At 42.6% G+C, this 4,978-nt stretch overlaps 1 non-coding gene across 1 annotated transcript; it reads left to right on the forward strand.

Moving 5' to 3' along the window:
- The first annotated feature begins 4,632 nt into the window (after positions 1 to 4,632).
- trnas-cga lies at positions 4,633 to 4,714 on the forward strand. The gene has a single exon. It is a non-coding gene; the product is annotated as a tRNA-Ser (tRNA).
- Positions 4,715 to 4,978: the final 264 nt, after the last annotated feature.

A 4,978-nucleotide genomic window follows, 5' to 3' on the forward strand; every position in this document is an offset into this window, starting at 1 on the left:
ATGCTCAGCCTGGAAAATGTTGAAAATTTAGCCACGCTCGGTCTTTGAGACATTTTAAATTTAGCCATCCTCGGCCTCTGTGACATTTTAAATTGCGCCATGCTTGGCCTTGAATTTGGGAAAATTTAGCAAGGCCCAACGTCGAAGATGTTGCAAATGTATGCAACTTCGGTCTCGCAGATGTTTCAAATTTATCTATGCTCGGCATCGATGTTCAATATTTTCCCATGCTTGGTCAAGAACAAAGAACAAAGAAAATTACAGCACAGGAACAGGCCCTTCGGCCATCCCAGCCTGCGCCAATCCAGATCCTTTATTTAAACCTGTCTCCTATTTTACAAGGTCTACTTCCCTCTGTTACCACCCATTCATATACCTGTCTAGATGCCTCTTGAATGATGCTATCGTGCCCGCCTCTACCACCTCCGCTGGTAATGCGTTCCAGGCTCCCACCCCCCTTGCGTAAAAAGCTTTCCACGCACATATCCCTTGCACTTTCCCCCTCTCACTTTGAAATCGTGACCCTTTGTAACTGACATCCCCACTCTTGTAAAAAGATTGTTGCTATCCAGCCTGTCCATACCTCTCATAACTTTGTAAACCTCAATCCGGTCCCCGTCAACCTCTGTCTTTCCAACAAAAACAATCCTAATCTACTCAACCTTTATTCATAGCTAGCCCCCTCCATACCAGGCAACATCTTGGTGAACTTCCTCAGCATACTCTCCAAAGCATCCACATCCTTCTGGTGATGTGGCGACCAGAACTGCATGCCGTATTCCAAATATGGCCGAACCAAAGTCCTATGTAACTGCAACATGACCTGCCGACTCTTGTACTCAATACCCCGTCCGATGAAGGCAAACTTGCTGTTTGCCTTGAAAATTTGATTTTCCGAAATGCATCACCTGTATTTGCCTGGATTGAACTCCATCTGCCATTTCTCTGCCCAACTCTCCAATCTATCTACATTCTGTTGTATTCTCTGACAGTCCTCCTTGCTATCTGCAACTCCACCAATCTTTGTATCATCTGCAAATTTGCTAATCAGACCACCTATACCTTCCTCCAGGTAATTTATGTAGATCACAAACAACAGTCGTCCGAGCACGGATCCCTGTGGAACACCGCTAGTAACCCTTCTCCATTTTGAGCCACTCCCTTCCACCACTACTCTCTGTCTCCTGTTACCCAGCCAGTTCTTTATCCATCCAGCTAGTACACTCTGAACCCCATACGACGTCACTTTTTCCATCAACCTGCCATGGGAAACCTTATCAAACGACTTACTAAAGTCCATGTATATGACATCTACAGCCCTTCCCTCATCATTTAACTTTGTCACTTCCTCAAATAATTCTATTAGGATTGTAAGGCATGACCTTCCCTGCACAAAACCATGCTGCCTATCACTGATAAATCTATTTTCTTCCATATGTGAATAGATCATATCCCTCAGTATCTTCTCCAACAGTTTGCCTACCACTGACGTCAAGCTCAGAGGTCTATAATTCCCTGGATTTTCCCTGCTACCCTTCTTAAACTGAAGATGTTTAAATTTTAGACACGCTCGATTTCAAAGCTGTTGGAAATATAACCATCCACGGACTCGAAGACGGTTAAAATTTACATATCCTCGGCCTCTGAGGCTTTTCAAATATCCCCACGCTTGGCCTTGAAGATGGTAAAATTTAGCAATGCCCAACGTCGAAGATGGTTAAAATTTAGCCATGCTCGGCCCTGAAGATGGTTAAAATTTAGCCACCCTCAGCGTCACCTTGACCTCGGAAATGTTGAAAATTTAGTCACGCTTCATTTTAAAGTTGTTGAAAATGCAATATTCCTCGGCCTCGAACACGGTCAAAATTGAGCCATCCTCGGCGGTTCAAATTTTGCCATGCTTGGCCTTGAAGATTGTAAAATTGAACAATACCCAACCTCGACGATGTTGAAAATTTAGCCATGCTCGGATACGAAGATATTGAAAATTTAGACGTGCTCGCCGTCAATGTTTAAAATTTATCCCATGCTCGGCCTCTAACACATTTAAAATTATCCATGAACTGCCTCAACGATGTTGATTTTTTTTCAATTCTCGGCTTAGAAGATGTTTAAAATGTCACCATTCTCAGCATCGAAGATGTTTAAAATTTAGCCACCGTCGGCCTCAGAGATGTTTCAAATTTCGTCATGCTGGGCCTTGAAGATGGTAACATTTAGCTATTCCCAACCTCGAAGATGTTGAAAATTTAGCCATGTTCGGTCTCGAAGATATTGAAAATTTGCGCACGCTCAGCTTCAAATGTGTTAAAAAATTAGCCCATGCTTGGCCTCTAAGAGATTTAAAATTTAGCAATACTTAGCCCCTACGACGTTTGAAATTTCATCGTGCATTGGCTTGAGATGGTAAAAGTAAGCAATGACCAAAGTCAAAGTTGTTAAAAATTTTGCCATGATTGGCCTAAAACGTGTTGAAAATTTAGCCATGCTCTGCCTCGAGGACGTTTAAAATTTAATCATGCTCGGCCTCTAAGATGCAAATTTAGCTATGCTCGGCCTCAAAGATTTTTAAAATTTACACATGATTAGCCTCGAAGATGTTGAAAATTTAGTTATGATCTGTATCAACGATGTTTTAAAAAATTTCCTCCTCGGCCTAGAATATGTTTAAAATGTAGCCAGACTCGGCCTCAAAGAGATTGAAAATTTGGCCATGCTTGACCTCCGAGACATTTAAAATTTAGCCATCCTCGGCGTCTGAGTCATTGAAAATTAGGCCATATGAAGATGGTTAAAATTTAGCAATGCTCGGCCTCAAAAATGTTCAAAATAGAGCGACACTCTGTCTCTGAGACATTTAAAATTTAGCCCTCCTCGGCCTCTAAGACGTTTCAAATGTCTTCATGCTTGGCCTTGAAGACGGTAAAATTTAGCAATGCCCAGCATCAAAGATGTTGAAAATTGAGCCACGCTCGGTCTCTGAGACATTTAAAATTTAGCCATCCTCGGCCTCTGAGATGTTTCAAATTGCGCCATGCGTGGCCTTGAAGATGGTAACATTTAGCAAGGCCCAGTCTCAAAGATGTTGAAAATTTAGCCAACCTCGGCCTCGCAGATGTTTCAAATTTAGCCATGCTCGGCCTCGAAGATGTTAGATAGTTCCCCATGCTTGGCCTCAAAGATGTTTAAAATTTAGAGACACTCGATTTCAAAGTTGTTGAATATTTGGCTATCCTTGGCTTCTAAGACTTTTAAATTCTCACATGCTCGGCCCCGGAGATGGTTAAAATTTAGCCATCCTCGGCATCGAAGATGTTTAAAATTTAGCCAGGCACGGCCTCTAAGACGTTTAAAATTTAGTCATGCGCAGCGACTAAGATGTTGAAAGTTGAGCCGTGCTTGGACTCGAAGACGTTGAATATTTTGCCATTCTCAGTCTCGAAGATGTTAAAAATTTAGACAAGCTCGATTTCAGAGCTGTTGAAAATTTAACTTTCCACGGCCTAGAGCAAGGTTAAAATTGAGCCATCCTCGGCCTCTAAGACGTTTAAAAGTTCGCCATGCTTGACCTTGAAGATGGTGAAATTTAGAAATACCCAACATAGAAGATGTTGAAAATCTAGCCATGCTCGGCCACGAAGATATTGAAAATGTAGCCATGCGTAGCCTCGAAGATGTTTAAAATTTACTCATGACCTGCCTCAACGATGTTTAAAAATGTTTAATTCTCGGCCTAGAAGATGTTTAAAATGTAGCCATCCTCGGCCTCGAAGACATTTAAAATTTAGCCACCGTCGGCGTCTGAGACATTTAAAATTACGCCATGCTCAGCCATTAAGATTGTTAAAATTAAGCATTGCTCAGCCTCGAAAACGTTGAAAATTGAGCCAGGCTCAGTCTCTGAGACATTTAACCCCCGTCGGCCTTTGAGAGGTTTAAAATTTCGTCATGCTTGGCATTGAAGATGATAAAGTTTTCCAATTCCCCACCTCGTCGATGTTAACAATTTTGCCAACCTTGGCCTCGCAGATGTTTAAATTTAGCCATGCTCTGCCTTGGAGATGTTTAAAATTTAGCCATGCTCAGCCTCTAAGATGTTTAAAATTCGCAATGCTCAGCCTTGGAGATGGTTAAAATTTAGCCCTGCTGGGACTCCTAGATGTTTACAATTCTAACCATCTTTGAGTCCGAACACGGCTAAACTTTAAACTTCTACTGGGCGGCGCATGCCTAAATTTTCAACATCTTAAAGGCTGAGGCTGGCTAAATTTTAACCGCCTTTGAACGCTGATGGTACAATTTTCAACCGACTTGAAATAGAGCGTGTCTAAAGTTTAAACATCTTCGAGGCCAAACATGGCTAAATTTTAAACATCTGAGAGGCCGAGCATGGCTGAATTTTAAACATCTTAGAGGCCGTGCATGGCAAATTTAAACATCTTCGAGACCGAGCGTTGCTCAATTTTCAACATCTTCGAGGCTGAGCATTGCTAAATTTTAACCACCTTCCTGGCTGAGCATGGCGTAATTTTAAACGTCTCAGACGCCGAGGATGGCTATATTTTAAATGTCTCTGACGCCGAGCATGGCTCAATTTTTAACATATTCGAGGCCGAGGATGGCTAAGTTTCAGCTGCGATGGCCGAGTGGTTAAGGCGTTGGACTCGAAATCCAATGGGGTTTCCCCACGTAGGTTCGAACCCTGCTCGCAGCGGCTACAATCCGAAGGGGCTGGTTTAGCTCACTCAGCTAAATCGCTGGCTTTTCAAGCAGGGCAACAGCACGGTTCAATTCCCGTACCAGCCTCCCCAGACAGGCGCTGGAATGTGGCGACTAGGGGCTTTTCACAGTAACTTCATTGAAGCCTACTCGTGACAATAAGAGATTTTCATTTCATTTCATTAACCGTATTCGAGGCCGAGGCTGGTTTCATTTTCAATGTTTTCGTGGCCGAGGATGGCTACATTTTAACATCTTC

Source organism: Scyliorhinus canicula, unplaced genomic scaffold, assembly GCF_902713615.1.
Source record: "Scyliorhinus canicula unplaced genomic scaffold, sScyCan1.1, whole genome shotgun sequence".
Classification (NCBI taxonomy): Eukaryota; Metazoa; Chordata; class Chondrichthyes; order Carcharhiniformes; family Scyliorhinidae; genus Scyliorhinus; species Scyliorhinus canicula.